Source organism: Hyposmocoma kahamanoa, unplaced genomic scaffold, assembly GCF_003589595.1.
Source record: "Hyposmocoma kahamanoa isolate Upper Pololo Valley unplaced genomic scaffold, ASM358959v1 76, whole genome shotgun sequence".
Classification (NCBI taxonomy): Eukaryota; Metazoa; Arthropoda; class Insecta; order Lepidoptera; family Cosmopterigidae; genus Hyposmocoma; species Hyposmocoma kahamanoa.
This window is the reverse complement of record NW_020653900.1, coordinates 5,689,816-5,709,163: the sequence shown is the minus strand read 5'-3', so window position 1 is coordinate 5,709,163 and position 19,348 is coordinate 5,689,816. Positions and strand designations below refer to the sequence as shown.

Genomic DNA, 19,348 nt, shown 5'->3' with positions numbered 1-19,348 from the left:
ACTTGCTCTTTGCGGAAGAGAGCGAATCGATGCATCTGCCAAGGCGGCAATCAATATGAGCACTTACTATCATAGACTTTTTATGTTATTTTGCTTTTCGTTATTATTTTTATTTTGAAATACATAATACGTTGTCAATTTGTTAGTTTCCTTATTGTTAGTTACCTTAACTACCCAGAATAACTGATTACTGAATAGGTCCCTACAAAATTTATGGTAAAAAGTTTTTTGCGATTTCTGACATTTAGAGTACTCTTACCTCAGTTGGTCCCATAGAGTCTAAAGGGAAAAAATGTTTTGTAAAAATTGCCTTTTATCTTGCTGATTGTACCATTTTTTCAAAATCTGTGAATGCCAATCAAAATATCTTCAAAACTCATGGATAGTCTTCTAGAATCGTTTTCCTGTAACTACAACTATTAAGGTAGCTGGCCTTGCTGCCCCGTCTCAAATTAATACCCTGTATACACGACTTTCTTCCATGTAAATTAATTATAAAATATATCTTGAAACAATACCATGGGGTTCCATTTCTATAACGATACCTGTACCTGGCTAAGTGAAGAAAAAACGTTCATAGTTTTCTCACTGCTGATTCGTTCCGTAGCTCAGTTGGAAAAGCGATAGCTCGCGTAATGCAAAAAATGTCCTTGGTTCAAGTCCAGTAGAATCGAAGAAATTTTTACTTTTACTTTGCTTGATCTTTGTATCAGTTATAACAACTTAATAGTGGAGTACAAAACATTATATATAAATAAAAAGATTAAAACAACAGTTATTAATTTACATTTGTATATACCGGCGACTGTTTACACCGCAAATTAATGTAAGTCCGAGAAAAGTGCCATCCGTGAACGTAATAGTGACTCACAGGATGACAAACAAACATTTATGTTACGGCAATACCCGTAAAAGGAATTACGGTTTATACGTGTACTCACTATTAATTAATTGACTTATATACGTGTTTCTAACAAAATTATAGCACCTGTTGTAAAATAGTAACATAAAGGTTTTATTCATAAATACAATTGTAACCTATGTCTGCAATTCCGCTATTATGGTTGCGAGACTAGAGAGATATTAGAGTCATTTAAAGTGTGGTGCTATTATATAATGTTTATAATAGCTTTAGATCGCAAAGTTCTGAGGGACACTGCCACTGCACTCGTCACCCTGAGACATAAGTTGAAAAGTCCCATGTGCGTGCCTGTAACTTCACCATCACCTTTTTACCCTTCAACACCGGAACGCTTTAATGCTTACATTACTGCTTGGCGGGAAAAATAAGTAAGTTACCTGGACGAACACTCTCACAAAGAGCTCGAGACTGTTTGTATTCTACTTTCGAGAAATAAATGTCTTAAACCGTAAATATGTTACATCATAATGTTTACACATTGTGAAATAATTAAGTACCCACAAAACCTCAACACAACAATACCTATTGAAAACAAGATATTGGTCTAATGATTTCCTATTTTCATATCAACAGACAATCCATCAAGCAAATGACAGTTTATTCTTTGTTTTCGTTGATTACTATCTGAACGGTAATGATATTTTAGAAACGTCGTCAAATATATTATAAAATAAATAATGACTCAACATAACGATATAGGAAGGTAGCTTCAATTTTAACAACCAGTCGATCAAAGAAACAGCAGATATTGTCTCGTTTACGAAATATTACTTGATTTAGATACAATGGTAATGATATTGGAAATTATCTACATATAGGTACGTCTATATTTGTTTTTTCAAACAAACTAACATTTTGGTCTCGTTACAGGTCACCTGCCTGAGATGGTATTAGTCATCACAGTTATATCTAGTACTAATACAAACAATATTTTGCACTATAATTTTAGTTTGAAAATAAAAATATACGTAATGTAGATTCGAAAAAATAGTTACATTTCCGATGTGTAAACAAAACCTAAGAACTCGATGGTAATGATGTTTTAGAAACATCATAAGACATAAAATAAATAAATCCGCACAACAACTCAACACAACAACAATTATTGGACCTAACAACATAATGGTCACATCGATCAAGGAAGCACAATTTATCGTCTAAGAGATATTACTTGATTTCTATCTGAACGGTAAATTGGACAATCAACAGACGCATTTCACTTGATTTATACGGAAGATTATCTAACAAGAATATAGATCAATGGTAAGGACAACAACAATAAATATTTATTTGGGTCACACTGCAAGAATAAGTTTTAGGGGCAGGAGAGCTCCTTGTAAAAGAGTTCGTCTAGTACACCATATCTATTTCAGACGCCAAGCGGTAATATGAGAAGGGTAAGGGTGCTGGTGAAATTAACTTGTGTCAGAGTGACGGGCGCAGTGGCAGTGCCCCTCAAATCTTTGCAATTTAAAGCTCTGAGTGGCACTGCAAATGCTATGGGCAAGCATGTCGCTTATCATGAGGCCCACCACTAGCACCTCCCGTCAATTAATACCATAAAAAAGTTGACATCTAACAAATAAGCATAGTTTCCTTCATATAAATATATTGAAAAAATATTATACATTTATTCACATGCACTTCTACAGACTGAAACTAGGTGTAACATGTTTTTTTAATAATATACCATGGGCGTGCACACATGGATTTAATAAGTCAGTCAGTAATTTAAACGCCAAAAACATCAAATGAATAGAGAGAGAGAGAGAGAAATAACGTCAAAACAATAGAGAAATATCAAAATTTGGACATTAAATTTATGGATTTGTTAAAAAATGTTGGTTTTTTGTTTAAAATTTCTCGAAATTTCAACTACCTTGTATATAATTATGAAGGATATGGTATGGTATGGTGTAACGGGATGGTGTCCGCAAATCGACCTGGCACCTATTCTGTCTCTTTTTACCTTAGCAGTCCACAATATGGTCCTTAATTTGTAATCGGTTTCGTAAATGCCTATTTGTTTTTAGTTTCACTTTATGTTTATTTAGATATACTTAAACTCATTAATAATTTCATTTTATATTCTAAATTTGCTTCTACAAGTTCAATACAAATTTATAAGTTAAAATGAGGGTAGATAATATTTTAAATGTTAAGACTTCGGTCATAAAGTAACATGTAGTGTTCTGTCCTCACAATGTTAATAGTCAATTCGCTTACTCTCGTAACAAAAGGCTTTTACAGATTACGGCGAAAAAGTCATCCACTCTTTTCACGGCAATCATGCCAGACGCACTACACCGCCATAGACGCCGCAACAAAGTACGAAACGCATTGTAGTATTGTACTCTGAGGCTGTCAAAAGCTCACTCGCAAAGACTGCCAGTAATAGTTAGCCCTGAATACTGTATATTTCAGCATAGTTTTCAATATGTTTGTTACCGACAAGATTTTAATTTTCGATACCTACTTGTTCAATAGCTGACACATAGACCAACCGATATTATATATATTATATATTAGATATTAGAGAAATATGTCCCTACTTGGTCTACACTGCCTTCAGGCGTACTAAGCTCTTTTTGTCATCTTTTACTTTGCGTACAGCCCAGGGATGAAATTTGCTATCTGCGACTGTGCTTATACAATCCGAATATCTTTGGGTGCGGGTGAATAGGCATCTTCTGGGCGAGCTCGATCCATTGTAGATCCTATCTTTGCACCAGAAAAAAAGTTTAAAGCTTACTTCTTTTCATAGAGTAATTTATTTTTTACACGAAGTTTTAAAAATTTGCATTTTCACAGTTATCAGAGTTCAGGATCACATGTGTTTACGTATAGGCTGAGAACTTGTAGACTATACTCTAGTCCATATAAAAAATTCTAGCATAACAGCACAAATTTACGGGGCGGTTCGCACAAGTTCCACGATTTTTATAATGAAATTGAAATCTTAGCTAGAAGCTGGGGGGGCCTACCATAACATTTCCAAAAACAATCTTATTTCAATGTAAGCTTAAAGTAAGCTTATTATAATATTACTCATATTGGTACCATGACAAACCTGTCAACCAAGCAGTGTATTATTGCTAAAATGATTGCAAGAACGAATGATTTCCCAACATTGTCTATTCCTTATTAAAAATAGAAAAGAAATAACGCCATATGAAATTATAATATAATGCGATCTCTTTCTTTTTTGATGTTCTGTATACTCTTATCGTAGTATAAGGTTAAAGTACTTAATGTTGTTTACATTCAGAGAATTTTAACTGTCAAAAAAAGAAAAGCGTGTAATAGTAAAATCTATTAAAATTATGTTGTTTTCAATTATTTTTCCCAATTATCTTGAAGAAAAATAAATAAAACAAGCTGAGTGTTGATTGGCACGTTGTGAATTCGGAATTATAGTCTAGTGTCAACTGTTAGTGTCGTCAAAGAGCATATAGTCGCTGTCATAATTTTACGAAATAAACATCATGTATTATTTAAAGAGAAATTATTTCCTATGTACTATTAAATAAAAAAATAAACAAAATATTGAAGAGATATATGTAAATAAATAAGTTCAACTTGACTTTTAATAATTACAAATCAATATTAAGACAATAAAATTGAAAATAATATTGTTTCCATTGCATCCGTGTAACTATTTTAAGGGTCGTATTCCAGAACTCTACTCAATGCTCAAGTCAGGATTTGAGCAGACTTGAGTATGATTTCAAGCACTGGAAATACGACCCTAATGGCAAGGACTTGAGCATGATTTATAGTGCTATAAATCATACTCAATCCCAAGACTTGAGCATAGAAGAGAGCCTGGAATACGACCCTAAGATTGCTAAATTTGACTTAGGAATAATATTACTTTAATGTTAAAGTCGAACTGAGTGAATGAATAGTCACAGAGCGCTTAGTGCGAATGCTGGGCCAATGCTTTCCTTCTTCAACATAAAATTGTCTTTGTAGCGATGGTTTCCTTACCAGATAATTAAATTAAACCAAATTCACAACAACTCAAAGGTGCAGGCCAACTTGTACTCTCTAGCAGGGCAGACAGTTTTCTGACAACTAGACTGTCATAGATTGTGTAGACTTAATGTCCACAGTGGCTTTGTTGCCGAATTACTAAATTGTCCAGTCACTAAACGACCAGTGAATCCTAAAAACCCTTTAATATGTTAAATAAATGACAGAAACTCGTTACTTTGAATAATTACTTTGTCCTACATTCGTTGTAGTTAACGCATTGATACCCTAACTATTATTCTGATTGCCTTCCAGATTGTCATTGTTAATGATACGTATAATAATATTGTCGCTGGTTTCAGTGATTGTATTTTGATTACAATAGAAGTAATAAACAGACAATACATGAGTATAAAATTTTTTTATGGACGTCTATTTACACGTACTTGAAAAATAATAGATGTTATCTTGTCTACTCAATCCAAAGTTTTCTTTTAAATTTTGGTCTATATGGGTTTCAGCATAGGCTTAAACAAAATGGGTTTCATTCCAAGAGCTGCTCGAAGCAACTAAAAATTTTGGAGACACTCGTGAACACTTATTTTGCGTAACCATCTCAAATAGTGAAACATTCAGTTGTTATAATAAAAATGTACCAAACGATCACTCTAATGCATGAAATAGCTATTTTTGCAAAGAGATATTGCTTTTAAAAATAGAACTAGAATATTTTTATTTCTATAGTGTATACTACCTATAAGGTAACATAAGTTGATCTGAAAAATTGAAACCTTTACTAAGGCACCTTTTAATTAGATGCATACCATACTTTCGTCACCGTCGTTTGGTTTTTGTTCTAAAAGAGTTAGGAACTGATTTGCGTTTGACATTCTATGCCGGCTGCTCTGTACACTAGGCGAATTTTGGGAATTATGCAAGTACGGGACCCCAAATTTGGTCTCATCAACTCTCTTTCTCGAAAAGTCAAGGCTTCGAAGTAGAACATTAAATTTTATAAAAATGTACCAGACGATCACATTTCACTAAGTTTCAAAGGAATTCCTTATTATGTCCACCAGACTAACGAAATTAAATACTAGGACACTTAACCGGAACACCATGAATCAATTAAGAAACGTTTGTTGTTAATTAACAGCTGAGCTATCGAGGTTGACAGAGTTAAGAATAATAGCAGGTACTAACGTAAAAGGTAACGGCGATAAATGCGTAGGTAAACGTAACGTATTCAATGAACAGGAAAAAGCGATATTTATTCATACCCATTAAACGTCATGAGTAATAAATAAAGAATCGTCACAATATGGTAATCATTGAAATTTGAATAAATAAAATGTAAATTATGTGATATTGGTGAAGCTGTTACTACGAAAATTTAATGTAAGTACTATACAGTATTAACACAAAATACGTAATAATGAGCGCAAATTTGAAATTCAGATTCGGGTGTTATTTTTCCATGTCTGTCCCTTGTTGCCTATTCATTTGAGGACAGGTATTTAGGCCTTGGTCATGTATTCTGTTCATTTAGGTTTAAGGCTTCTTTCCTTAATTAGAGTTTTGTTATCGAAACTTATCGTCATTAGCTTAATAAACCTCTGAACAATCTTTTAAATCGTGGTTATATTGTGCTGATCAGAAGCAATCTATTGGTAATAAGATGCATTCACTTCCGAAATCCAAACGGATTTTTCAACTATAAACTGTAAAAGAAAACTTCTGCCGTTGTTTTAATTAGAATAAAGTAGATCAAATAAAGACAAATCGATACAATGATCTATGGGACATTAAGTTAATTCCGAAAGTAAACGGGCTTTATTCATCAATTAAAACAAAAACAACGTTCGTTTCACGAACTCCGATCATAGACTTTTATTTAAAAATAAGCCTACAGTAGAGAAAATAATGATTGCTGAAAATAAAGAGAAAAGATATACAAAGCCATGGAGCTCAAATAAAAAAAATATGTAACAGAGTAATATCATTCTTTTACTGTAATTTACAATATAGTATAATTAATGTATAGGTACATAACCAATACAAGCTTACATATCGTATTCGAGAAACAGACTATAAGACACGTCACAACTCATCGCTTATCATATCACCTTGTTCACTTCTACTTTATCTGGGTTGGCATTATGTTGCTTCAAGTATTGTTTTGTAGTGTTTTTAATGTTATGTATTTAAATCTTTTAAAATAGATGATACCTTGTCTACCGAATGATACAACCTGCATATATTTAGTTCAGATGACACGGGTATCTTCCAGATGAACTTGCATCAATATCTTCCACTTCATTATTGTCCAGCAGCTGAGATTGTGGATAAAGAATATTTCTAATAAAAAGTCCACTTAATAGAAAGTGGTATCAGTCGTCTATGGATATTTGCGTACGTAGGCGTGTCACTTACCACCCGGCGCACGACTAGTTCGTCCCTTTAAATGCATTCCTACACAGAGTGTTTCTGAAATCTTCAGTGGTTTTGAACTATAACATTTGAAATCAAAAGATATATATATATCAGTAGTATACCTATTGCATTTATGGGGTACAAAAACAACGATAGAATGCGCAAAATGTGTAAAAACTTGAACTAAGAATATTTGCATATATTACATGCATGCAAGTTACCAAAACGGAATTGTTGAAAACGAAAAAGGTTTTATTTTCAAAATTGTAGAAAATTGTTACGTCAGCTTATGGATCTGTCAGGCAACCTTAGCCGCAAATTTATGGAAACTATCAAAATGTTGACCTATATACCACTATACATCAATGCGGATCTTATTGTTTGAACGAGTCTTTGAAAATACTCTCGAAGATAGTTCAATAGAGAGTAAGCATCTAACTTTTCCACGCTTCAAGGGGTTTGAGACTGGAAGATAGACGACTTAATAACGTCAAAAGTTGTTCCAGAACTACAACTGTTTACCAGTTCCAGTCTGCAAAAAATAAACTTGTTCAAAATTTATGATTTCAAAACTCTGCGATCCTGGGTATTATTTTTACGGTCGGAAAGTTTTGAGTAATAGTGAGTAAGTATTTGGTTATTCTAAAGTCGTCTTTCAGATACGGCGAGAAAATGTTCACGCCACAGTAAGAACATTTTCAGCGATGTATTTGGAGAAGGAACTATATAAATGTAGTCGTTTTATTCAAGTCAACTTCTACAATTTTGAATAGTTTTTCAATGAAACGAACACCTGCATGATTCACCTTATTTTATGCGTTAATAATCAGTACCGATAACCTTGTTTTCCGTCGATCGAGATCTTTCCAAAGAAGCTTCAGAGCGACATTACGGCGTTACATCTTACATCAGCATCTTATCTTAATCTCAACTTAATACTTCTATCAACAAATCATGTTTTTTTCCAACAGATAACAATCGAAAGATTTTGTGTTTAGTCTTTTAGAGCATGGTTTTTATAAATAACTTCAAGTTCTGATATTCAAGTTCTACGCTTTAATGATTTTGTTTACGATGTTGACGCAGTTCAAGTCTATCGTCGTATTATCGAGTTTGAACATGTATTTCGTTTAACTTTTTGGGTTTTTTGTAATGATAGACAAGTTTCGTTCTATTCTGTTCCTCGTGAATAGAGACAATTATGTATATATCTCAATTTCTAGATGTTATCAAATAAACATAAATCTACTTTTAAGATACCTATTTTAAAGTTTGGAGAAAATTGACCTATATACTCTATCGGTATAGTTGCGTATTTTGATTTCCTGTAGATGTTTACCTCAATCCAGCAGACAAACACTTTCTGAGAGAGCTATAAACTTCTGTATTTGGCCAATACCCATAAACAAGCCTACACCCATGTTTATCCCTGGTAATCCAGCTTTTCTTATATCTTTATCCATCCCGTTGTGCGATACATATAATTTTGTTTGTGAAATGTTATGCCTTTATCATTCAAAGGCATGCACACTGAATTTATTTTATATATTTATACTCTCTTATTTTTTGTTGAGAATAAGGACGCTTTTGTCAACCATGTCACCCAATTCAAATTGATGACGTTAAAACGAAAATGATACGCGCTCAATAATAATGCCAAACAGCTAGTACAAACTAAAAGTATTCTAACATTAGAACAGTAGGCGTCAATATATTCCACTCTGTTCTTTATTTTTCATTAAAAGTGGTAGTTGAGTATAATGCTATTGTTTAAATGTTTTTCGATAATTACGTATTATTAATCATCCTATTGTTTAATTAATAATAATATTGTACATTTAATTCAATGATATTTAATTATGTGCGTACCCAACTACTACTCAGTCCTGTTTTTAGATATCGCAGACAATGCAAGGTAAGTTAGTACAAAAAGCGTACAATTAAGTCAAGTATTTCACGTCCTCGGTGATTCAACGGTTTACACTGTGCACGCTGAGGTGCCGAGTTCGATTCGTAGTAGGACCAATTTGATGAATACACTTTTAAAGATCCAAACCAATTTGGAAAATTCTAAACGTTCTGGTCTGTATGCGCTGAATGATTGTCAGGCGCATTACGATCCCTTACTTTCTCACACTCGTATCTTATAAAGAGTGATTATTCAGGAGATGGCAAAACTGTCCATTTATTTTAAATTTCTTATCAAGGGTGTTCATTTAGTTGCATTACTTTAAAAATAGGTAAAAGCCAGTGTGTGAATATGAAGGAAATGTTATGTGAAATCAGCCTGCACAATTTGTATATACAATCCATTTTTTGCATTTCAGTAACTTTGTGCTTAAAGATATGAGTTTGAGAAAGTAAGGCGACGATTATTAATATTGTATAATAATAAATAAATAAATAAATAACGCACACACTCAACATAGCCCCGCACTAGGGAAACCCTGTGTCGCGGGTGCCATGGACACACACATAGACAACCACAAATTACACCCAAACTCACGAGAGAAATAATTGTAGGCCATACAACTATATCTCCCGGCCCGGGAATCGAACCTGGGACCTCTGTGTGGCAGTCCGGCATGGTAACCGTTCGGCCACCGAGGCAGTTTAGTAGCAGTTTAGTTTAGTATAATAATATAAACAGTACATACTATATAAAGAGGAAATGTTTGTTTTGTAATGTACAGACGTGCTGGCGTCTTCTACTCATTGACGGACCATGTTCCATTGTAGGAGGAGGCAATATTCAAACAAAAATGTGTAGCTTGATTTGCTGTGAACTGTCCCATCAATTAGAGTGCAATATGGCAGTTTTGGTTACTCATTTTAAGTACAAATATAATTATCGGCCCGAAAAGTGTAGGCAGGGAGAAGTAACTGAAAACTCGTTGTATGAACCGATATAGTATTAAGGATGTTTCTAATTAACCTGCTTGATCATACATACATATACTCCACACCCTTTTCCCATCGAAGTAGGCAGAGAGTACAGTCTTCCACTTGCTACGATCCTGACACACATCCTTCGCTTCATCAACACGCATTAGTGCTTTCATACTTGCTCGACGATTAAGTGTACTGGTAGCCTAGCTTTTAGGCGTCCTCAATTTAGTCATGGTAAGTTCACTTTGGTCAACACTTACCCACTCACTCTCGCCTTAAGCTCAGGCCACACATACGTGACACAGCGGGAAAAGCGGCACGGGGGCGTATCTGCGGGAAGCGAATGCGTGCCGGGGCATGCCACACGGCAGTCCCATGCGTAGTTCGCAGCGAAATGGAGGCGCGAAGGCGGCCAGTATGACACCAAAAGAAACCACGTTTCATTTTCTACACAGATTTACAATAAAGCACCACATCGCTGTCGGATAAAGATCAAGAAAATTTTCTACCTTTATTAGCGTTACGGAAGCACCGCAAAAGAAATTTCATCGTTTTTCGAATTCATGTCGAAACTAAATAAAAACACACTCAAAAGCTGTAAAAATACATCCTGTCCGCCTGTTTGTCATAGCATTCAGCCCCGGACCGCGCCCATACCGCTGCTGCCGCAGTCAATGTAGTAGGGTTCATAAAAACTCGAACATTACAAAAATTCCCGCGCCCGAAACACACCTGCACACAGAAAAGGGCCACAGCCAGAGCATTATAAATCTGCTTCATCAATCTTCTTCATTCATTATCTTCCCATTCCTTGCTTGACCATAATTTAAAAATTATCTAACAAATCGATTCAGAGATTTCTCCCTACGTCAATACCCTACAAAATAGTCTCAAATTTAATTTATTCCAGTTTGGCAAGAACGAAATCGAGGTCGCGCTGACATTTAAAGAAAAAGCTGCGAATGCAAAAATGGAGATTGATACAAAATATCCGTAAATCGTAGCGCGTAACAAAACCAATAGCGCCAAGAGCAAAAGTCCCAAACGAAGCACTTTTGACATTATAAAATATAAGAATAAGTATTTTCATTTTTTTCATGATTAACAAGTAATAGGATGAAAGCAGTAGTAAACCTGGTGGTAAGGCGTCACTCCTACCCATAACAGTTGCAGTGCCACCCACCTTCACTTGCACTAAATAACGCAAACTAAAGTCTTAAATTCCTAAATTGATAAGACACGATTTACACATAAATAGATGCTCTTAAATAAATTAAATAAAAACACAGTGTATATTATTAAGAGTGTCTTTTGCATTGAAGCACTTGTTTAAGACGTATTTAAGCTTAGTGCACGTAGACACCAGAGTTTCAAAACGCAAAGTCCTGAGCCTTCAATCTGTTAATTTTAAATCATCTCAATTGTATGTCTATAGTGTCAATGGCAGGATTTTATAAGTTTGGTATTCTGCTAAAAGTTAAGAGTAATGCCTTGTCAGTGGCTAGCCATCGAGACACTATTCGACTGGCATTTCAATTTTTTGATATTCTGCTCTTCAATGATTAAATTGGTGATTAAAGGACATTCAAATTAAGAATTGCGTAGTAATTTCCATCGTAGGTTTAGTAAGGCAACATCGATCGTTAGTCATTGAATGAACTCAAGCCATCAGATACTACTAACACTCTATTGAGACTCAACTGCCATTGCATTGCAACTAGATTTCAGCAGAATAACAAACATCATCATAATTTGTAATATGATCTCAGTAGGGTCTCAATTGGGGCTCTGGGGGGCACTGCTACTGCACACTCCTCCCTACATCCCATCTTGGAACTTTACAGCTACTAAAAGAAGCTTGAGCCAATTATGGAATATTGAGATGCATACTGACACATTTTTACACTGACATTATGGTACCTTTCTATTTTCACCAGTCATTCAGACTATCTTGAACATATATCTGCCTAAACAATAGGCGTGATAAGTGAAATATAAGGATGATAACTGCAAAACATGTTTTTAATTATTTTCAGGTAGTTCTCAACACAAACATACATTTGCTTAATGAGAGAACCTGATCTATCGCTGTTGTACCAAATTGAGATTAATTTTTTTTATTTTATGTATTCTTGTTTTTAAATTTAACAAAATAAAGTTCGTGAGGGAAGAAGGATGTATTTTTCCCAAAATTTTAGTGATAATATAATTAAAAAATCAGTTTATTATGTAAACCAACTTTTAGGGCTCAACCTAAACATAGCTATGGTTGAAAAAAAAAAACAAATGTATGCGATTTAGATCCTAAAAATAGTTTCATTTTCAATCTGAAGCAATCGCAAAAGGTGGTTCTTACAATAATACATATTTTGCAATTCTTTTCAAAGTTAGAATAAAAATAGCGTAAATGGAATAAATGTATAGGTACATTCTGTCAGAGTAAATGATAGGAATTTTGTCTCTCGACAGGAAAAGCGTAACGTTTACAAGAGATGATTAGGATGTCAAAGCCCATGCCGAAGGAAATTATTATCTTGATTGATGGAACGGAAATACAAGTCGGTTAAGATTCTTTTCAAAATTGCTTAATAGATATTGCAATAGAATAAGGAAAAAAAGATCATAATCACCGTTAATTGCATAATTAGTTCAAGATTTTAGTACAACAGGTCACTTCGTTTCCAACGTAGACGATCACGGTACTTTTTTGTAAAATGAACTTTTCATGAATTATTTAGATCCATTTTATGTACCTTTTGGTACACTTACCGGATCTTTCACTCTTACTGCCATGGAACAACGGAAACATTTTAAAGTTGTGTTTTCTCATTCTTTGGCGCTGAAATTAATATCATCTCTGTATGACATCCTGTATATTAATTAGACTTTGTAATTTATCAACAACATAATTCCAATCGTCATAATGTATGGAGTTTCCTTTACGTACATTTTATATGAGTTATACGTAATTTTAAGGAAAGGTACTTCTTTTACGTTATTTGACATGTTTGAAAATTTTTGCACCATCTTTGAACTGGTCAATTCAATAAACAATGTACTTCCATTTATTACTGTACCCCTCCAAACCGACCTTTAAAACGTGGATATACTTGGGGTCATACCACAGATATATATCTAGATAGACACCGCAAGTACAGCAAATTGTATGAAAACCGAGTGTGCCACATTTTTTGTACCCACTATGACGTCACAAAAACTATTTAGTGATGGAAACCTCCTTCCGCTTGTTCTAAATCGATTGATTGAACGCGAAAACACGCGTATTACTTACAATTAATCGATTCTAAATAGAATAATTTTTGTTCAAGTATTTGTTGATTACAAGTAATCGTAATATTAATATAGTACAAAAATACTAGAATAAGATAGTTTAGTTGGTTTAGTTTAGTAAAAAAATTTTGATTACTTAAAAAAAATAAGATTTTAATTTTTAATCGACTTCAAATATTAAAATTATTGTCCTTATAATACCATGAGCTTGTTATATAACATTTTTTTGTAATAGAAGATCTTATCGATTAAAGTAAATAATGAAAACGCACGTCAATATATGAACTTGCGACTGCCTTAATTAATTTTACTAGATGGTTTTCTTTTGGTAATTGATCAAATTGATGAATGGCAAGACGAATGAAAATGTTACTGTTGACCAAATATGGTAAAATCTTATTAATCAGAAGAGGTTTACTTAATCACGGCCTCGTGTGTCATTTTTGTGATTTGTTTATTATTTCTGCATCTTAAGTGGAATAAACTAGACCATCTTCATCCTCGAAAGCAACGAACTCATAGGTATGACCAACTCTAGGTTTTTGTAAAGACAATGCACTGTTAATTCTTTGCATTATATATTTTTTTGTATTACTCGTACTACATATCCGGCGATGTATGTAATTATTTGCTCACTATATTCGGACATTCGAGGCGACATGCTGCAAAAATTATCGGAATTACAGATACTACAGGGGCCTTACCATGAACTCTTATTACAGTTGAGTATAGGTACGTAACGACAAAAAAGCGGGATGGTGATATACACTTCACGGAGCGCTGTCTCGCAACGATTCATTTTAGGTCCTAAACTGAATCGTAATAAGAGTTCATGGTAAGGCCCCTGATAATAGATGCTACAAACTGAAAAAAAAAACTAAACTTTACTAAACGACACAACCAAAGAGTTATAGAATATTTTTGTAATATTTCTGAGGTCGTAATAATTTTTGTCCCTTTGTTTACAAAATCGATCAGAATCGGGAACAGTGTTGCCTAACGTATACAACACAAAAAACACTAAATGCTAAATTTGGGCAAAGAAATGTACAAACTGAATGCATTATACACAAGTGCGTTCGTTCGATATTTATGGCGTATTAACAAAGGATCGGAAATATATTGCACCAAGTAAAAGCCGCAATGTATTACAAATAATGAGGCATACACTCGGTTGCATATTTGTTTTCTCAAAATTCATACAAAACCAAAATAATTGTTATTAAAATAAATTATGCATCTTCTGATTACAAAATCACTTGCCCCTGGAAGGAAACGTCCCTGTTTACCCGTGTACCCACAGTTATGGTACTTTTGCAGTTTATAATGGCACAATTATGCATTTTTCGCGTTTTCGTGTAACGGCCGAGTACAATCTGTAGTGTACCAGCGGCAACTAAGTAAATTTCACTTACTTTGGGCACACGAAGTACGTACACTTGAGGCGTTTATCTAGATATATGCCTGTGGGTCATACTATTTGGGACGGCATTATGCAATGTTGTTAAGTTATTATTAATAATATTTGAATTCTACTCAAGTTATAATAACAACTTTGAATCAACGTTGAAGCTGCCATTGAATTTACATAAGTAGGTAGGTATATTTTTATTTGTAATGAGGTTCCCTAATTTGTCTAATTTTATAATAAGGATTCAAAATTTGTTCAAAAATCACTTCGATTCTCCCTCTGAGTCCCCGAACAAATTTCTAACAGATCCTCCATAACGTTTATGAAACTAGAAAACGGACACTGGCAGAATTGAGAGTAAGTAGTCTCACAAGCCATTCATTAAGGAAAAAAAGGATTAAAAATACATTAGATTAGGCATTATTTTGCTACGTTCCTGATATATATCATTCACTTCTCGACTCGCATTTTGCTTTTCAATACACGCATATTTAGTTTTCTTCTTTTGCCGTAGCCATTTTTTAAAGACATTTTATTCAAATTGAATTAAGAATTGAGATTTTAATTGGTATTCAAATTAAAAATGAAGACTCAAATTGGGATTCAAAATTAAATTCACTTGATTTCTCTCTTTAATTAGACAAAAGCCAAATCCTGTTTGAAAATCTAAATATTGATAAAAAAAATACAATCATTTTGAATTTACTGCAATAAGATTAATTATTTTTTTAAACTTGTAAATATATGGCGTACTTACTGAATATTGATTAAATAGATATGTTCACACGTGTTTAATAATGAATGTGAAATACGTATGGATAATTTAAAGTCTAAAAAAATTAATCTTGTTGCTGTAAATTGCACCGAGTTTTTTTGCCTAACTAAACTATATATGATAATACCATTAATATATCTAAGGTTGCTATAAATTGAAACTTATTACATATTTTATTAATATTTAATATTTTTTGTTCCAAACGGAATGATGTGGCTTATTTGAAAGAAATAACATGAATTTAATATAGAATCCTAGTTTAAATGCCAATTTTTTTATTTAGAATTGCGATGTAATTTAATTCAGTTTAAGCCAGTCTTTAAAAATGGCATACTGAACAAACGTGAAGGTATGAAAAGCGTGATGCATGTGAAGAAAACGAAAAAGGTAGGATCAGACACGTAGCAAGCTTATGATCATAGTCTCTGTTTAGTGGAATATATTATTTTTTAGTTGTAATAACGAAATTACGAATTCTCATGAAATGTCAACTTCTATGAATTATACGATCTCTAAGCATGTTTCTGTACTTGTTATTATTATACACTTTAGAATTATAGTAAGTCATAAGTAGGTCACGATGTTATGGTATTCATAAAGAAAATCATTTTTTTTATATTTTTAACCGACTCGTGCTCCTTTTCGCTCATACTAGTGCTCGTTTTCATTAGAAAATGTAAAAAAACTAATTTATTAGGGAACAAAATTGCAAATGTATTTTAGTAAAGTAATAGAAATTGGCCAATCCCGTCTCCAGCACACCAGCAAGAGGACTGGCTCCGCAGCTGAGCTGGTAGAAAAGAGTGATAAGTAACCTCGGCTCCGAGTACCTATTTGCACCCCTTGGAATCTAAACCCTTAAGCCCAAGGTGTTCCGGTGCCCTTCATCTTTACAAAATTTTATTAAAAAAATGTAAAGACTGTCTGGGAAACCCAGGGGCCGGCAGCTACCCTGCCCAACGTATTAGCATAGCTGTACAAAGGGGGAACGCTGCCACCATGTTGGACACCTTGCCATGAAGATTCAATTTTTAACTTCAAAAAAGGAGGAGATTCTCAATACGATTGTATGTTTTTCTTTGTATTTGTGTTATACGATAACTCGTTTGTGAACCGATTTTGATGTTTTTTTTAAAGAGATTATCTCAGTAGTGGTCCTATTTAAATAAAAACATATTCCACCTCTAAGGGTGGCAAACTAGGGGATGGATGACCTTTGAGATCGGTTTTTTAGTTCTCTGTACTGAGATTATTTTCATACAATGTAATTCCAGTTATAGTTTCTAGTATTTAGGCTTTTGTTGTACTTTTATATCTTACCTGTAAATAAATTAAACAAGTAAAACAAAACACATTTATACAGTTACGATAACATAATCTAAGTAAGTTCAAAAGTACTTCTTCATACTACCGTTTTGTTTATTGAAGGCAATGACGTGCACCCCGTAATATAAAAACAAAAAAGTCTTAAGTTTCAAAATCATTCATTACTTTCAACAATATCCGAACGGTTCAAATAGATATTCATCCTTATCTTCATTGGTTCGTCTCACGATGTTTTCATTTTATCTCTACATTGAATTAATTCAACAAAATCTACAAAATCCCTCGTCTTTGTAATTCCACAACCTTTAGTCAAAACAATTTCATCGATGTTGATTTTATATTATTATTATATTCTTATGTAAATATTAATAATTATGAAATAAGACGGACAGATAAAAAAATAGAAGAGTTATTGATATCAGCGATACGTAAATTATTACGCGGAAAAAAATGGTTCAAATCATTTACAAAATTGCCGAAAATATTCTTACATTTTATTATCACGCTTAGCAACGCAAATGTTATTGTAAATGTCGTAGTCAATAAAGCAAACTAACTACATATAGCAAAGGATCGGTAATTGAATAACACAACAAGGCTAAGGTGAAAAAGCAAAATGTTCAGTAAGCGATAGCAAACACTGTAACCTCTAATAGATATAACTTACTCTGGCTGAAATTTTCTGTACAACAAGCTTTTACATCAGTGTCCGATATTAACAGTGAGAAAAGGTAGAAGCGTTGACGTCACGGTTAATTAACAAAACACTGTCAAAAAGGGAATTTTCACACACGGTTTTTGTTTTATTTATTGTACGGTATATCAACACGCGGTTCAGGGAATCAGCGTTAGGGCTAACGACGTGCGTCCGGCGTCGCGGCCGCCGGCAAACTGGAGGCTTGAGGTGCGCTGGGCCAATCGCGCCCCCTCCCCGCGACACCCGCCCGCCCAGACACGCGGCGCTCACTTACATAGATTAGCTTAGGAAGAGGTCACACGATATTTACTACAATTTCACGCACAATAACCAATTATGATAACTGCATTCAATATTCGATTATGAACATATATTTTTTTCTCTTCGAAGAATACACAAAATCTGAAAAGAAAAAAAAATCAGTGCAAATTGTTTGACAGTGCTAATGGGTCGTTATATTCACTCGAACAACCTGGGTAGCAATATTGTGATTTAAAATCGTTAGTGTTTTACTTTGAAATTCAGTTACACAAAAAATTATAAAAACATACGCAATTATAATACTTTCCATAAATATAATATGTAGGTACTTATGAGAAAGTTATTTCTTAAATTTTTGTCTTATTTCAATAGACCTCATTCAAGCTAAACAAACAAAAATTTTTGTACGTACATAGTAGCGATAAAGATAAGCCTATTAAATTATTATAAGATAATTAGTGGCTTCGTTACGTAATAAATCATTGATAAAATAATATAATTTACACAATTTAAGTAAACAAACACTGCTCTTTTGACACATAAATGCCATAAAATTATACAATAACGTGTAGAATGTAGATAAGAAATGTAAACAATACCATGTGCGTGATAACAATATCATCGTTATGAATCAAGTACATTTACTTGTCTCATTATAAAGTGCCACACGTTTGACACAATTATAATTTTTAAATGACTTCAATAAAAGGAGGAGGTTCTCAATTTGACGCTATGTGAACCGATTTTGATGATTTTTTTTTAGAATAGGGATGCCTCAATAGTGGCCACATTCAAATTCGAAGAAAATTAAGACAAATTAAGGGATGAATCCGCTTTATTGGATTTCACCCACTTTCCGTTAAGTGATTTCAATAAACCTTAGGCAAGGAAAATGATGTAATTTCACAAACTTTTGAGATCGATTTTTTATAAAAATGTTTATTTTTCGTTGTGTTGCTTTAACATTGATTATAATTGTTTACTGTAATGAAAATTATAATGTTTACTAAATTATCCCCACGTACTCATAACCCCGCTTAGGGAAACCTTGTATCGCGAGTGCCATGGACACACACACAGACAACCACAAATTACATACAAACTCACGAGATAAATAAATGTAGACCATACAAATATTTCCCCCGGCACGGGAATCGAACCCAGGACCTGTGCGTGACAGCCCGGCTTGGTAACCGTTCGGCCACGGCGGCAGTCAATGTAAAGATAATATGAAAGAAACGATTATATTTCATTGTAATGCCTAAAATAAACGTACTTATTTACCTAGTTCAAGTATTGCAAGTGCACTATTAAGTTCTAAGATATAATTATATAGCTGTATAAAGATTACATTGATTCCTTTTTAAT

General features: G+C 33.6%; 1 protein-coding gene across 3 annotated transcripts in view; it reads right to left on the bottom strand.

Annotated features, from left to right (window-relative positions):
* The window catches only part of LOC113232498 (cGMP-specific 3',5'-cyclic phosphodiesterase-like), a 190,105-nt gene extending 172,200 nt beyond the window's left edge, over positions 1–17,905 (bottom strand). For all 3 annotated transcript variants that reach the window (XM_026467246.1, XM_026467248.1, XM_026467247.1), the window contains exon 1: positions 17,690–17,905. The gene's annotated coding sequence lies outside the window, so the exon portion shown is untranslated. The remainder of the gene's footprint in view (positions 1–17,689) is intronic.
* Between the last annotated feature and the right edge of the window lie 1,443 nt (positions 17,906–19,348).